The 17557-nt window shown below is 46.6% G+C and overlaps 1 long non-coding RNA gene across 2 annotated transcripts; it reads right to left on the bottom strand.

Annotated features, from left to right (window-relative positions):
* Positions 1 to 4443: 4443 nt before the first annotated feature.
* On the bottom strand, positions 4444 to 15150 carry LOC120386411. Of its 2 annotated transcripts, none has more exons than XR_005589706.1 (3): positions 14863 to 15150; positions 8441 to 8481; positions 4444 to 4636 (listed from the first exon to the last, which is right to left on the bottom strand). It is a non-coding gene; the product is annotated as an uncharacterized LOC120386411 (long non-coding RNA). The 2 variants fall into 2 exon arrangements; XR_005589705.1 differs by having other exon boundaries at positions 14873 to 15150.
* Between the last annotated feature and the right edge of the window lie 2407 nt (positions 15151 to 17557).

The raw sequence follows: 17557 nt of genomic DNA, 5'->3' as shown, positions 1-17557 counted from the left end.
CGTTTAACCAATTCTATAAATTCAGTATTAGTGTTTAAAAGATTCTGAATTGATGGATGAAATAGTCATCATCCTGCAAGCTAAGCCCAACAAAATAGAGCTAATAATTCAGAAGATACTGGACACACACATAAATGAGTGAGATTTCCCTCATTTGCACCTGGGGTTGACAGACTGATCAGTGAAATAGATACAGAAAAAGCAATTCCCCATTGACTTGCCTGACGAGAGCTCCTCTTCCCCGCTACGGTGGGCAGGGGTGCTTAGCAGAGAAACTGGCACATAATAATGAAATGGCACTAATACATTTTAATCCCTTTACCCCCAGGAGTGATGAAGGGACAGGGGGCACTTCAGCAGGGCTGCCCTACCATGGTCTCTTTCTCTGCACACAGAGAGGGACTCTCTTCTGGCTTGATCCGTGTTGTCCATCCGCCAAGCCGCCGGAGCCCAGCTCTAGCTAAGGCCTGGCCATGCTCAGATGGAATTACCTAGCCTTCACTCATGCTGATTTGGGGAGATGGTATTTTGTAAAGCTGCAATTACGTTTGTTTTTCTTCCAAACGCCCAAGAGGTGCCTAGAGAGAAGCTCTGGCTTCTCGCACTGTGCAGAGAGCCCAGCACTCCCCCAAGTGAAAGGAACATTCCGACAAAGACGTAATTACATATTAATGACGCCTGCCTCAAATGCACCTTTTCTGTCCTTTTTGGAGGCGGGGGGCAGGGGGGAGATTTTTCTTTCCCCTTCTCCCATTACAGCCTCTCCTGGCCTCTGCAAACCTCGGGCCAACCCTTTTTTTCCACAGCAGCACAAAGGGAGGGGCTGCCAAGCCAACCAGCCAGCTTTACAGACTGTGTTTGAGTTGAGTTATCTTATTGTTATTGCATTTTGGCCTCTTTAATCTGCCTAAATTCGGCGAGATTGCCTGAGCTAAGTGATCCAGGGCTACTCGGCCAAGCAGCCATCGAGCGCCATCCCTTAGGCAGCTGGGCTCTCACTCTGGGGTGACTGAAATTATTCAGCCCTGGCCAGCACATCTGTACTCTCCAATCCAGTCAGTAAATAGGGGAGAGACTACAAATACCTTTAAAATATATTTTAAGATCTTGTCATTTATCAAAGTCTGATTGTTTCTGTTTGCAGGCCACCCACCATGGAACTCATCCAGCTAATTCGCAGCTTCCTGAAAGTGAACAAGAGAAGCCCTGCGAGGTCCAGACTCCCTTGGAAGAGGTATGGGCAGAGCACAGGGTGCCAGTCACTAGCTCTTCCACCCAGAGCGGACTCTTCAAGCCAAGGAATCGAATACTCGGGACACCAAATACTGACACACGCATAACGGGCTGCGTATGTTCCTGGGCATCCCTGGAGCTTCCAAACAACCTGGCAGTTCCAAAGCATCAGGCCACGTCCTGGAGGCTGCACTGAGCTGCCTCCCTCCACGGCTCCTGCTCTGTGAACGCCTCTGCCCCGACCGCCTCTTTGCTCCCATGCTGCAAGGCTACTTTACAGCGAGAAAGAAAGTCAGTCGCAGCTGATGGAGGCCCAGCAAGCTGCCTGAGAGCCCGGTGCACAGGGCCGGCTTTAGGCCTATTCCACCAGTTCCCCCGAATTGGGCCCTGCACCCAGTGAGAATCCCTTCCCTGGCTAGAGGCGCCTTTTTCATTTTTACTCACCCAGCGGTGCTCCGGGTCTTCGGTGGCACTTCGGCGGCGGGTCCTTCACTCGCTCCGGGTCTTTGGCAGCACTTCGGCGGCGGGTCCTTCAGTGCCACCAAAGACCTGGAGCGAGTGAAGGACCCACCGCCAAAGTGGTGCCGAAGCCTCGGAGCACCGCCTGGTGAGTACAAGCCCCACGTGTTTTTTTATGTGTTTGGGGTTTTTTTTAAGTCATCCTTGCTGGGGCCCCACATTTCCTAAAGCCGGCCCTGCCGGTGCAGACAAGCTCTTAGCAAAAGGAGGTGTTGTCGAGGTTGCCGTCTGTTGCCAGCACTAGTGAGCGGCTGCTGCTTGTGAGGAGAGAGTCAGCCGGCCGAGTGGTACTGAGTCTCCCCTTGGACAAAGCAGCAGGAGCTGGGCTGTTGCAAGCGGTGTTGCTGTAGGGATGGACGAGCTGGACTTGCAGGTCTCGTAAGTGAAACAGCTGTCTCTATTCCTCTCTCTGGGCCTGAGATCAACAGCCCCTTATGCAGAAAAGCACCTAGGAGGGGTGAGTCTCTGGACCGGAATTTACAAGTGTCACAACAAGGTGACAGAAAGCAGCAGGGATGGGTAGACTGGGGTTTTATCATGGTGTCATTGCTGGAGGCCAGTGGGGATGAGGGTCCTTTTGCCTTTGCCCTGGAGCAAGTCTCCCTTCCTCGGTCTTTCCAGAATTGACCTGGGTTTGCATGATATATTCCCCTGGAGTCAGATCAGCCCATGAAAGGCTGCAAGAAACTGAATTTCCTCCACCTCAGCTTGCCTATTAATGCAGGCTTCTGAAAACATTTCTCCAGAATGTGAGCCGGGGCCAGATTCCAAATCTAATTGCATGAAACAAGAGGCTTTCAACACTTCTCATCCTACAAAAATAGTTTCCATTTTGACTCCTGATCTCCTTGACAAAGTATTTGAACGTTGTTGTTTTTACTGCAATCTGAGTATAAAAAAATAGCTCCACTCACTGAACTTGGAAGACATGAAATAATAACCCAACAACACAGGCCTTCTTGGAAAACTCTTCTGAGAATAACACTGCCCTTGGGCATGTCTAGAGCCTTGTTTGTTAAACCAATATCATCTCAGAATTCGAGCCTTTAGAAAGCAAGGCTTATTACAGAAGAATATTATGCTCCCTTCATCATTACGCAGGCCCCTGTTACTCAATGAATGTAACCCTCTTCAGAGTGGTATTTTTTACATTTAGTTTGGATTTAGGTAGCTGCTTTTGAGAAAATAGGGAGGGGAAAAAATAGCTTCTCCACGAATACTCAGGCCAGCCCAACTTTTCCCGGTATCTGCCTCAAACAGCAGAAGGCAAAAAGGGGTTGAAATGAAGGAAAACAATTGAATTTCCAGAAAAATCTCCATTTGCCTTGGAGTGGAGAGTGCCTGCCGTGGGCAGGGAGACACTGTGGGCTGGGGCATGTTCCCTCAAAGCAAGATTTCCAAGCAAGTTGGGAAGAATAAAAACAAACCAAGGCCTCAGTTCTTCAGACAGTTCCTTGTGGGGTTCATTTATCCAGGCGAGCAGGCCTACTGACGTTCGTGGGACCACGCACACATGTAAAGCTAAGCACAAGAGGGAGTATTTGCAGGGTCCTGGGCTAAATGTTTTAATTGCACAAGCTGGATGATCATGGTCCTCCCCCAACCCTCCTCCCAAAGCAATGCTGGCAGCAGGACAAAGATGAGCAGCTTGACAGCTGAGGTCAACAGCGTTGCTTATCATGGCACTACATGTAGGGCACAGGTGACTGGAGTCACCCACCCAAGTCTCGGGAGAAGCCAGAGCCTTAAAGTCACCCAAAGCTTGTGATAAGGAGAATTCACACGCACTATGCTGCGTTGTTCTGCATTGCCTTTTCTGCAAATAAGCAACCAGACCACAGCAATATGAGCAGGGTCTGCCCTTCTCAACAGAGCCCTTCTGAAACACTATGCCTTTGGGGCAGACATCAGAGAATAGCACTGGCTGAGGACAGGAAAGTCTTGCTTTGGAAGAATCACACCATTCAACTTAGCAATGCCCATAATACAAAGATAGAACTCCCTCTGGCCCTGCAATTTCAGTGGTGCCTGCTGGCTGGAATGTCCATGCAGCCCTCCTCTCGTAACTCACCCCTTCCAGACCCTAGGAACGCTCACTCTGTGTTACCCAAGATAGGCCTCCTGGAAACCAAGCAAGCCCAGCTGTTTTGGGGAAGAAACTGAAAGGCTAGGCCTGGCCCTGGTCAGAGCCATCTCATACGTCAGCACAGCAACAGGAGCTGGGCAACCATCACTGGGGAGAACTTCTCTCGTGGCATCAGCATTAGGAGAAGGAGCCATGAGAAAACTGATGACCTGGGGGAGCCACATCAGTGCCTAGTGCTGCGCCATTGCCCTCCCGCTGAGGGGCAAGCACCCTCCTGCTAGCCCCCAGAGCAGGAGTGAGAGCTGTTTGCTGCTTTGCTCAGGAGAAAAGGACCAACATCCTCTCCAGAGGTGGGGTGGGGAGACTGGGTCACTCGGGGATGAAGAAGGGGCCTGGTGGAGTTACACAAACTCACACGCCCACTCCCCTCCCCATATCAAGGACAAGGAACTGCTTTTTTTCACACCGTCAGCCCCAGCTGGCTACTGACCTGAGCATTGTGCGGCATTTGCTAAGTTATTCAGAGTAAGGAAGAACTCCATTTTATTCCAAAGCTCCTTCGGGTTTCCTCAGAGACAATAAAATGGGCTTAACTTGGAGTTGGCTGGTGGGGAAGGTGACTCTCAGCATGTCCTCCTGTCCCTGCCTGGAGCCTCTGTGTACTTGCAGCCTTCCAAGGCCGAGCTGTTTGGCTCACTGAGAGGTTTGTGGAACAGAGAGCTGGACTGGATCCCGCCTGGCGCATTGTCTCCTAAGCCGCCCGCTCTCTTCTGATTCCATACTCTGTTGCTCGGGGAGCTGCATGGAGAACAGAGAAGAGGGGGGCTGCTGTTTCAGTTTCTCATGTCCCTAGCTGTTTGCTGTTTAGAAGAATGTAAGTTCCTGCTGCTGCTGCTGCTACTGGAATCGTCATGTCTGGTGGCTTATGAGTTGGTTTTTCCAAGCCCGATGCAGGGTCTTGGTTGTTTTTTTAAGGAGCTTGCTAAGATAATAAATCTGGAGAGACGCCTCTTGTTCCGGACAGCCTTTGTAAGCAGTCAGCTGAGCTGTAGAGAGGATCTTGTTTATGGGCATCTCTACGCTCTGATCAGAGCCTGAACACAATCAAATTATGCCTTTTCCCAGTAAAATGGGGACTCACCCGGTCTTGCTGATCCTGGTGCACTGTGGTCTAATGGTTACACTGCACTCTGCCCAGGAGAGGTCAGGATTTCACTGTGGGTCTGTCCACACAGCAAAGACAAACCCATGGCTGGCCCATGCCAGGCGACGAGGGCTCGCGGGGCTCAGGCTGCAGGACTGTTTCATTGCTGTGGAGACTTCCAGGCTCAGATTGGAGCCTGAGCTCTGGGCCTCTCCCACTTGCAGCTTCCTCCAGCCAGAACTCAGCTGTCTGCACCACAGTGAAACAGCCCTGCAGCCCAAGCCCCACAAGCCAGAGTTGCTGGCATGGGCCAGGCATGGGTTAGTCCTTGCTGCGTAGACAGACTCTTCGAAGTTAAGGTAAGCTAAAAAATGAGTGTCAATTTCGTCAACTTTTTTCAGTGTGAATTTTCCTGAAATTTCATAAGTTTGCATCATTCGGAGGCTTTCGACATCATAAATGTCTCCCAATTACTGGGAGAGAAACAAAATAATTCTCAGTGAAAGAACTTTTCCACCTTAAGGTAAACTTGTCCAGTTATGCCTCATGCAGAAATCTTTTCAGAGAAGAACTTGTCTCAGAACAAAGTGCTTTTTTCTCTCCAAGAACCACAGAAGTTTGATACAGAAAAGCCACTTTCTGTACCATCTTTCCCCTTTTTTCCTACCCCTTTCAAGGCCACATATTGGACCAACACACCCTTCTGGGCAAGATATAGATTCCTCCATGAGCCCATCACTGTTGCTTTGGGGCTCAAGCCAGCAGGGCGGTGAGAGGGTCTCTCTGTGTACATGGTGCTCACAGTCCCAGCTAGAGTGGGGTGTGAATGTCCAGGGTCTAACTGCTAACTCAGAACCCCTGCATGAAGGCACATGGCAGGGCAAGCTGCATTGCTCCTCATGCCATACCCAGTACTCTGCTGGATGCACGCACTAGCGAGCCCTCAATTCACAGTTCATCCACAAGCAGATGATTGCATGTATTGTTAGCTAGAGCCAGCTATAAAACTGAAACAAAGGCAGTGATATTTTCTATTCTAATCGAGTGGAAGGAAGCTTCAGAGCTGCCTTTCCGTTCTCAAGCTACAACCTAGCTCTGCAAAGGAGAAACCCGGTCTTGTTTGGTTAACAAAATTATAGTCCATTTGAGATTTGGATCGATTTTAACAGCAGACAGCACCGGAGGTAGAAGAATCACTGGCCTCGCTGCTGTCTCATAGAATCATAGAATATCAGGGTTGGAAGGGACCTCAGGAGGTATCTAGTCCAACCCCCTGCTCAAAGCAGGACCAACCCCAACTAAATCATTTGTTTTAAATGTTCAGTTAAAAACCTGGTTTAGTTATTGAATGAGAACAACAGCTGTTGAGTCATCAGAGGGAGTTTCTCTTCACCTGCTGAATTCGTTAATGATGTATGGATTTCACCACTGGCACCTGGGGTATTTGGGACACTCCTGGGCCAGTCCAGTTATAGAGCAGCCCTCTGTAGAAAGCACAGTCTGGCTGGGTTTAGCTGTGTATGGAAAGAACTAGGTTCGGATTACAGCCGTGCACTAGCATAAAGCGCACTGATGATCACCTCCGGTGGGAATGTCTGAGGGAGCTTCCCCAGCACACAAATCTGTTCTCTTGGTTTCGGGGCCATTCGGAATTCTGTGCAGCACCTGGGACGTGGCAGCCGGAGCAGGGTCAGCCCATGTTTCTGAGTGACTTGGGATATATTTGCCATAGCTAGAGGCTTAAGTGTATTCCCATGTTAGCTTTTACCAGTGTTACCTGACGCTTCAGGGAAATGCAGAGAACTGGGAGAACAACAGACTGTACTTTAATTTCCCTCAAACAAACCTGACTTGCCCTTTGCAAATGTACTAGTTAATCTGCCAATAAATGTCTCAGACATACTATATGAATAATAAAGTCTGCAGTTCGGCATGCTTCTTATCGGCTAAAGAAATATTGCTAGATTCAGCTTCCCATTAACTACTTCAGCTCTGGAAACACAGACCTGCTCTAGTCTACAGATTAGATTGCTGCCTTCCTCTGTGCTCTGGTTTCATTGCTAAAACCCAACAAGATCTGCAGAACATTCGGCACATTGCAGCTGGATTATCTTCTTGCACCGCTGCTAAACTCTGGAGTTTATCACTGCTGCAATTACACTGACTGCCAGTTGCCCACACACATTTTGAGAGAGCTCCCCTGTGATCCATAAGGCCTCACACAGCTCAAAGCCAACTTTCTGTTAGCTTATTTTTCTCCTTCCTTCACAGAATATGCATTAAACAAGGGACTTTGGGGTTTGCCAATGTCTAATGTAGGCCGGGCCGGCTGGGAGGAGGCAGGGGCAAAAGGGGTAGTTCGTGCTGGCCCCTCCATTTGAAAGGGCCCCAAACCAAATGGTGTTGCCACCTGGTGCAGAGGGTCACAGCACCACTCAGGTTTGGCCACCAGCCCCTCCATCTCAGCAACACTGTAACCCCGCACGTCAGTTCACCCACGCTCAGCATGGGACATGGCTCAGCCCTGCAGGACAGGAGCCAACCCATCACCCCGCCTGGGAGGCCGCCCCTCAGTGGTAATTTTTGGGGGAATACAGGGGGCAGTAGCTACAAAATTTGTCCAGCGCCCCCAGAACATCTGTGTGACCCTGAATATAGGAAAAAGATCTTTGGGGATGGAGGGTGAGTCATTCCGTCCCAGGTCTCAGCCTCTCTGTAGATGTGGTACAGTCGGCAGCATTTTGCTTTACTTAGCAATTCAATTTTTTTAAATTCTTCCAATGTTTTTCTTGGCCTTTGCTGATGGGGGAGAGTTCCTCTCTTTTCCCTTCTTTGATTCTTTTTAACTGGGGAGCTTTACTAAGTTATGAGGCAGGTTGGTGCTGTGACTAAAGCGCTGGGCTGGGAATCAGTAGACTTGAGTTCTGTTTCCACCTCTGTCTCTCAGTCATTCCATGATGCTCGCAAGTCCCTTTGCCTCAGTTTCCTCACATAAAACATGGTAATGACACTACCCTCTCTGAAACACTTTGAAATCTATGGGTGAAAGGTAAATGCCAAGTATCATTATTTATTATGATTTTATTTAAATTTCTTAAAGGACAAATTTTACACAAAATATTTACTACAAAAATTGCTAAAATTCAAAATATTTTTTTCTAAATTTTGTAAAATACCAAGATTCACAAGGCATTGACACTTAAATGCAATATACCTAACGTTGCATCTGATGAAGTGGGTATTCACCCATGAAAGCTTATGCTCCAATACATCTGTTAGTCTATAAGGTGCCACAGGACTCTTTACTGCTTATACCTAACGTGATTATTAATTTAGAAAATTATTTGGAGGACTCGAGATATTAAGAATCAGCCCCATCTTATCACTTCTGGAAGATTATATATACTCTGACATTTATATATAACAGCATTTCATTTGTCCTAATAATATTAACAAACCAATCCATGTGGCTGTACTGCTGGGTGAGGAGAATGGTCATCTGAAATACAAAAGCAAAAAAATCATTCGGTGCCATTTGTCCACAGCTGGCTGGGTTGCCCCTTGAAAATCTACTTACTGACTTTCAATTTTCCCATCAGAATCTTGCTGCTGCCTGGCTATTTCTGTCTCTATTGCTAAGGGGATTTTTCAACAACATATCAGCAAAGTACAAAAGCACATAAAGCATTACTCAAATCGCTTATTCTTGAGCTGTACAAATCCTTACTCTGTAATGCATCCAAAATAAATAAATAAATACAAGGAGTCTGATGGTCTTTTCATATACTCCAGCCACATCTGGCGAGATACACCGGCATGTTTAGGGACGCTGTACTAAAAACGCAAACATGCTACACATACATGAAATATTTATTTCATGAGCAAACTTTCCTTACGGCAGGTAATTAGAGAACATGCATTTTCAGTTTATAAATCTCTGAAATAAGCAACTGAAGCAGCCAGCAGGCACAAACCTCTTGTAAGCTGGTTCATGAGAACATCCCTTTTAATTTATATTTTGGTTAATTTTAGCGTCATTTTCTTGGTCTCCTACCACTTCAGCCAAACCAGGAGCATTTGGTAGATATTAAAAGAACAATATAGGTTTCACACTTCTTAGAACTTGTGGCCACTGTAACTTAAGCATTCAGTGTGCAGACAGTTTTTTCATTTGCCTTTTATTTGTCTAAAAGTAGAAAATGTCTCCTCATTTGGGAGCGACTCAATAGAAAGAACCTAATCCTCCTTTGAATTTGTAGGGCATTAAGTTCGAAAGCATTGTGGTGGCGTGTGTCTATTTTTCTTCCCACAGCCATATGCTATTGTTCTACATGTCCTGATTGAGGGAAGCATCCCTGTTCAGCACCGAATTGAAGCACACCCTGAATTTTAAGCACGTCTGTAAAGTCCTGTATCTGGGTCTAAACCTCTCAGAAAGGCAAACATTTTCCTATGTTAGGTGAAAACAGGTTTCTGTATAAAAATAAATACATCTCTTCACCGACTTCTGTCCCTATGTCACAGATCCATGACCTCGAGCCCTTCTTTAACACAACTGACAACATCACTAATTCATCAAAGAAGCTGGGAGGAAAACAGCCAAAAAGAGAGAGATGAAGAAAAAAAGACCAACAACGAAGAACGATGGATCCCGCTGTTTGAGTAAGAGACTTTCCCAAGAAATGTCCAGCTGCTCCTCCTGGAACAAACAGCACTGCAGGTACTGGGTGAAGATGACACGGGGAGCGATGGATTTACGCATCCATAGCAATGCTAAGGAATCTAGCTTCACTGGGGCTTGTCCAAGCCCAGACCACTCCACTTGTCTGAGATGGTGGAAATTTCGCTCCTTGGCTTTGTGTTTGTTTTGCCTTCAGCTCAAGTTCCTCCTTCTCTCTATGGTGCCAGCAGCTTGGCACAGGGACTGGGAGGTCTCCTGCATTGGCAGCAGCTTCCAGGGAGAATGGAAACTCGAAGGCTTACATGAAAAACTATATGGCCCTGTCATCCCCTCAGCTCCGCGGGGAGGGTTGGCGAGCAGTTAACAGAAAACAAGTTCAGAATAAACTTCTTACTCTGCTCGCTTGGATTGCTCAGGGGAGTTCTCTAGCTTAATTAATAAAGTAAATGGCTCTTTTTAGAGCTGAGAGTAGGAGAAAGGCTTTTTGTACTGCCATCCCTGGAAGTCGACATAGATTCCTTGAAAAGAGAGAGCGAGTGAGAATGAACTGTAGATAAAATATTAAGGACAGATTCTGTCCTGTCCTGCATGACCACACAAGGGATGATGGGACTCTCCTGTGTGGCTATCCACTTTGGGCGTAGATGCATGGTCAGAAAGCAGAGGCCATGAGACCACTAGATGTGTCCCCACATGTATATGGACGGGTGTGTCATGGAGAACGAGTGGGACTTTGGTCCCACATCTCTCCTCCCATGTGTCACCAGCACAGCTGCACCAGGTGACGAGCTGGCACAGAGCACGTCTCCCTCTCCCTTCCCCTCAGGGAGCTGGGCGATGGGCTCAGACTGAGTCACAACTACACACTGCCTTGCGCACAGGGCTTGTGGCAAAGCCATGCCTGAGCTCTATAATAGGCACCAATGAACTCCAGGCACAAGAGGTGCGGGGGATGGGGAGGGAGCCTTCTCCACTGCTCCATTCTCCTCTCATTTAATGCTGACCATCTCAATGCTCAGCTAAGTGCTTCCCCATCCTGAAAGGGATGCCGGGGCCAGCGGAGGGTCCACTGGCCGCAGGGCTCCTGCAAAGCAGGGTTGCCGGGGTGCAAGGAGGGCGTGGCCATGCGGAAGGGTTCTTCTCCCTCAGAGCCCATGTGGATTATCTCTTCAGAGGAAGGTGTGAAAGGCCAATCCCTGGTGAAACGTTTCAAGAGCCATATGGGGAACCTCCCAGAGATTCATGTCTCTTTTGGGGGCATGTCTCTCTCACACAGAGGACCAATATGGCCCATAAAACACAGCGATAGCACAAAGGGAGTGTGAACAGAGGGACAGAGGCTTTCCCCTCAAGGCCTTAAAAAATGTGATTGTTCTGTTTTAACAAAAATAGCTTCACGTTCTGGATGAACTGGCAGTGCACTGGGGTGCAGCTGGCTTGTCTTGGGGACCAGGTGTGGGATAGGTACTTCAACAATTGTTGGCAGTTCTTTGCTGTACACAGTGATGGGCTGTCAAGTTTGTGCTTCTCTGTGGATACCTGGATTGTTTATGCTTAATGTAGGTGACAAGTGGCAGACAACCTATGGATTTACACCAGGGTGAATTTGTTCCACCTTTTAAAAACACCTGTTTCACATTTGATGTAGAACTGCTCAAAGCATTTTCAACAAAACCGTTCCCCATCAGAAAATGCAATTTAATCAACATCAAAACATTTTGCAGAAACATGCGGCATTCAACAAAATTTTCAAGGGGAAAAAGTCAAACAAATGTAATGAAACATTTTGACATTATCAAAATGAAATGCTTTGATGGTTCCAAAGAGAAATCTTTTGGAATCCTCATTTCCTGGGAAATTTCAAAATTTCAACTTTTGGTTCTGATTTAGAATGAAAACAAATTTTGAAATGTCAATTTTCCACAGAATGGAAATTCTGATTTCTGACTAGCAGTAGTGTGAAGTCATTTCTGTTTCAGTTTTACAGTTAAAACAATTATAAGAATGCCCCAGCTATTTCATAGTAGCTGACACAGCATATAGTATTGTTACATATTAGCCCACAAAGAAACTGAATCACAGACAATCTAAACAAAGACGTGCAAGTGTAGAATCAGTTAGAAGAATGCATGCGCACTGCATGTTGTTCTGATTCAACGTTCTCATTTTTCAGAAGATAAATAGCTAATTGTGAACTGCAAGTCATGTAAGCAGAAGCAGCGAAGAAAAATGTTTAATGGAGTGCAAAAGCTGATGGAGGTCTGGGTGTAAGATGATCCCTGTAAAGAGTGTCCATTACTCCAGAGCAGCCTCTGGAGTTTGTTTAAGTTTTGAGTAGGGTATAGTCATGTTCTGTTACCTGACACTCTGTAGTTCATCTTTTGCAGATGCTAACAACAGGTGCTAACCACAGCGGTGGGCATCGGGGGCTCAGTCCAGAAAAGTAGTCAGCACCTTGGCTCTGACCTAGCAAAGCTCCTAAGCATGTGTTTGCTGAAATAAATGGGACTGGTCATGTGCTTAAAGTCAAATATGTGTGCAAGTGTTTGCTGGATCAGGACCAGAGCTCTCAGCACCTGGTTACTAGACGAGAATGGGGCTGCGGAAAAAGATCTTTCCCTTTCTTGACTGCAATGGGAACTTTATCCACGGCATCCATTGAAGAATGCTCAAGGAAGGAGGTGGAACTCAAATTTATCGGAGACTAAGATACCATGGTGATGGATAAGTCTACATAGGCAGGCTTCCATCATGTCCACCCCTACCTTCTCCCCCATGCACCAGAGTCTTGCAAATGGTACTAAAGTTTCTGCAAAGACTCACCCCACACCAAAGTCACAAATACTTATATAACTGGTATTATCAGCAAAGACATGTAGCTATCATTTGGTTGAGCCTACAGTGAATTAGCCGTACACTGATGCATTAGCAGAAGACAAATGCCCCCTCTGGTAATTGCATAACATGGATTTGTTAAAAATGCTGTTTTGTCTTTCATATTAAGCAAAAACCACAGGTATTTACAAAGGGAAAGACAGAATTTACCAGAAAATAGCGTGTCTTTTTTTTTAAGCCAAAAGAACAATTAAGAAATTGCCACTTAAAGAGAAATCCGCTAAAGTGAGAGAATTCGTTCGGTGTTTGATTATGATCCCAGAGGTAGAAACCCATTTCCAATCCCCTCTCAGCCTTCCACCATTAGTAGAACTGGGATTTAAGTGGACATATTATCAGTTTTTTCCTCCACATTCAGGACTGGCTCCAGACCCCAGGGCGCCAAGCGTGCGCTTGGGGCGGCGTGCCGCGGGAGGGCGGCAGGCGGCTCCGGTGGACCTCCCGCAGACATGCCTGTGGACGGTCCGCTGGTCCCGCAGCTCCGGTGGACCTCCCGCAGGGCGTGCCGGTGGAGAGTCCGCTGGTCCTGCGGCTCCGGTGGAGCATCCGCAGGCATGTCTGCGGGAGGTCCACCGGAGCCGCGGGACCAGCGACCGCCAGAGCACCCCCCACGGCGTGCCGCCCTGCTTGGGGCGGCGCAATTCCTAGAGCCGCCCCTGCCCACAATGTTTACAATCTTGGGGAAAGTGAAGAGCTCGCAGTGGTGATGAGCTGGAGTTAAAGAACACGCTGCCGACTCACTGGTGTCCTGTGTAAAACTTGTGTAGAGGGATGCGACTTGGTTGTTAAACTTCTCCATGGATTTGTAAGCATGTTTGATAATGCCAGTGATCATGTGCAGCCATCAGAGCTGATGTAGATCTGACACAGAGCCTGAATAGGGCCTTCAGTCTCTTAGAAGCTTAGAAAAAAAGGACTTTGAGCTTCAGAGCCTTAGAGTCTAAAGAAAATAAAGCCCTTGGTAAAATAAGCGGATCAGATAAGCCAAAGGAAAATGGAATTGCACAAAGTAAAAATAACTAATCTATCTGGTTGTCACCACGTAGGAAAAGCAAGAGCAGATAATAAAAGAAATTGTGACTCTGTTGGATGCTTTCCCCATTGGTTCCAGGGTGCTTGGCTGTCGGTTGGTTTACTTGTTTTAACTGTAGTGAAAATAGGAAGAGTAGTAAATGGTGTTGGTGAAATCACCTTACACACAACCCACTGAATCAACCCCCAAAAGCTGTCAGGACCCTTCTAAGTCATTTAAACCCAAGAAATGCTAATATTAAATCCTCAAGAGACAAATATCCCTCAGTCCAAATCCTCCAGCTATGAAAAACCAAAGAGTGTTTTAGTTCTGGAATATGTAGGTTGGCTCTTTAATATTCGCTCTGCTGCACAGACACAATGCAAGTACCACAATGCTTTTCTAAGGGCTCAGAAGTTTCATTGAGGCCCCTTTTTGACTCACGGAAGGAATTGGGTTCACATAACCCTCACTTAAAAAATAGACCAGCACATTTTTGCTTTATCAACCTCTGTTTGCTAAAGACTAAGGCTAAGTGATCTGAAAAGGTTATTTTGAAGCAGGGTCACACTTGCTGCCACAGGTCTAATAAAACAAAACTATAGCCAAATTAGAAACATCTTTCATCTAATAGGGGAAAATATAATTGGTGAATCTGTCTGGTGTTTGACCTACACTATTTATGCTAAATGGAGGTTTAAATAGATCACAATGCGGCATGCACGAGCAAAGCTGCATTCACTATATTTTCTGTGCTATGATCCCTTGTCCTTAACCCTTTGCTTCCATTAGCTTTGCCTGCATTATTCAGAGACTATAAAGCCAGGGTGATGCTCAAGCTTTTCAAAAGTGCTGAGTGACTCGGGGTGACCAGCCTGAGACACTTTAAAGGGGGCTGCCCACTTCAGAAAGTGCTGAGCTCCTGCCCTCTGAGAATCAGCTCTCTTTTAAGGCACCGATAAACTGAGGCTCTCAAAATCACGAGTCAGGGCTGATGATCTTGAGAAGCTGTTCTAAGACAGTTATTTAAATGGTAAGATCTGCAACTCCTGAATGGAGATTCCCGGGGCTACCACAACACAAATAATAAGTAATAATAATGCTGCAGTCATGAACTAACTAAACATAGAACTCAGAGATGTTTAGGACTGGAAGGGACCTTGAGATGTCGTCATCTAGTCCAGTCCCCTGCACTCAAGGCAGGACCACGTAATGTAAATGCCAGGCTAGGACTCTAAATCTTCAAAATTAAAATGAATACAAAAGCTTCAAACCAGAATACTGGAACTTACAGAAACTTACTGGGTGGTTATTGATGGAATGCCATGGGCAGGGTTCCCCAGGCCTGGCGGGAGTCCAACATATGCAGGAATGAAAAGCAAAAACTTTTCCTAGAGCTCGTCAGCTTTCGATCAATGTTTTCACAAAAGTGGTTGAGAAAAAGGGGCTTCCCTCTGCCCACATTGAAATGAATTCTAGTGTGAGTGGATGGTCGCTCCTTGCCCTGGTATGAGCGTGGGGGGTTGGACCTTCTGTACTGGAGCCTGCCTAGGCATATCATTAAGTTGTGATCAAAATTCAAGCTACACAAACTCTTTGCTAGCCCTGGAGTGGACACCCAGGAAATACCCTCACCATTATGACATACGCTGGTTGATGATGCAAGAGGTGTAACTGGTAGTCAACCTGCTGTTTATAATGTCTATTTCTAAGAGAACCCCTCCCCCATTTCCCTGTAATTTATGTTCTGAATAAGAGTGAGGGGATCCTTGAGCAACAGTGATGTACGAAAAAGATGTCTAGATTCTCTTGGTCTTCCTCAGCACAGGGGGCTGGATTTGATGACCTCTCACGGGCCCTTCCAGGCCTACAAGTCTAGGAGATTATTAAAAAGGAAATCATTTTTAGAGGTTCCGTCTCTTGGTTCTTCGCAGTTATGTAACATTTAATAAAGTTCACAACAAATTGATTCCTGACTCGTGCATGTGACAGCAGCCAGCTCGGTGTGCTAGCAAGCCACAGCCTGGGGAATGGGAAACTGCTCCTCCTGATCCACTGCAAAACTCAACCAGTATCTCTGTCCGGGAAGGCACCATTGTGTGTGCAAAACAAGCTACAAGATTCCTAATCAGACCAATTGCCTCAGGAGAAGAAAGCGCTGTGCTGCAGTCGGCAGTGGTGGAGGACAGGCCGGCATACAGGGCTCTGCAATATGGACTCATGGTGGGAGAACTCCCATGGCAGGAACTCCTGAATCATGTTGACCAATATTGTCTCATTGTTTCCTTGTATACCCCTGTCTGTCAAGATCCATCTGTTGTCTCTTGTCTTGTGCTTTGACTGGAAGTGGGCAGGCACAGTCTTTTCGGTCAGTGTCTGTACAGCACCTCGCGCAATGGGGTTTTGGTCCAAGACTGAGGCTCCTAGGCAATAGGGTGATACAAACAATTAATATTATTAATACAAATAATTTTCTCAGCACTTGCTGATAACAGAGAAAAGAGGGATTTGGTGATGGTGAAGCACTGGAATGGGTTACCTAGGGAGGTGGTGGAATCTCCTTTTTAGGGAGGTTTTTAAGGTCAGGCTTGACAAAGCCCTGGCTGGGATGATTTAGTTGGGGTTGGTCCTGCTTTGAGCAGGGGGTTGGACTAGATACCTCCTGAGGTCTCTTCCAACCCTGATAGTCTATGATTCTATGACGACGTACCTCAGAAAGAAGTGGAAACAGACACTGTTTATTCAGTTCTAGGCACTGCCTAGCTGTAAAATGCAAACTGTAGGTCAGCCTCTGCAAAGCCCAAACCCAATCGTCTCTAGACGACAGAAAATCCTGCCATTGCTCTCAGCGTGTCTCAGTGTCCATAGGGCCAGGGTAATGCTCAGCTTCTCAGAAACACAAAGATAGCCCAGCGATGGCATTCATTTCCTATACGGCACCGTCTACCTAATGCAACTTTCCTAGGAGCTGCAGCTTCCATTACATTTAATCAGTTCCAACTGCAGCTTCAGACTATAAATGTAATTACTTTCCCCTGCCTCTTGCATGGTAAAGGTGCCTGGGATAAAGTTATGGCTGCTAATCAAAGGAAACTTCTAAACACAGCTATATGGGACTCATTAGACACTCTCTTTTGGTGAGGGACATGCACCAGTCGACATGTTCATACATGTTAATATGTTTCAGCAAAAATCCATGAACTCGCAGCCAAACTTTTGTAGCTGTGATTCATCTCTCATAGGACTTATGATTCAAAACAAAAAATCCCAATCAAACAAACAATCACTCAAGCTCAAAGTCTCCAGCAACTTGACACCTTTTAGCCAGGAAGAGGTGGGACTCCTGGCTCGTCCCGCTGAAATATTTACAAAGATCACTTAACACAGACAGAAAGAAGCTCGTCTCATCAGGGCATTGCTTTGGTAGCCAGAGATATATGAAAAACTCATACAGAATAGCAAGAATGTAACAATGGGCCTAGGAGATAGGCTTGGAGCACAGGATTTTTTTTTTTTTTTAAAGCTTGATGTGGAAGAGAAAGCGGCTAATTAAATTCCTTTGCTGAACATACTTAGTTAATCTTTCACAGAGCTGATTGCATTTGGCTGCTGTCCAATACCAAGAAGATAGGATTGTGTTCAGTGAGAAGTAAAAGCAAAGCATTGATTTAGGAGGATCCATCGAGCTGACCAGCTGACAGTATCTGGGATGTTTCAAACATTTAGAAAGGAGCGATAAGAGTGACCAAGGTGGCACTCGCCAATTCTTAGCGCATCAGGCTGTGTGTGTAACTTGCCTTCGCGATCTCCTTCGACGTTTAATGTGCAGCGTGTCGGGAAGGTGTGCACACGGAAAGCCTGCGCCGCTCTGTCCCTACCGATTCAATTATTTATTCAACATCAAGCACCAAATGCATCAAAAATAAATAAAACCATTTGTTCCATCTGCACTGGCAGCCCTGAGGCCACACGCAGAGCTGGAGTGAT

Source organism: Mauremys reevesii, linkage group 18 (assembly GCF_016161935.1).
Source record: "Mauremys reevesii isolate NIE-2019 linkage group 18, ASM1616193v1, whole genome shotgun sequence".
NCBI classification, from domain to species: Eukaryota; Metazoa; Chordata; order Testudines; family Geoemydidae; genus Mauremys; species Mauremys reevesii.
This window is presented reverse-complemented; position numbering and strand designations above follow the sequence as displayed.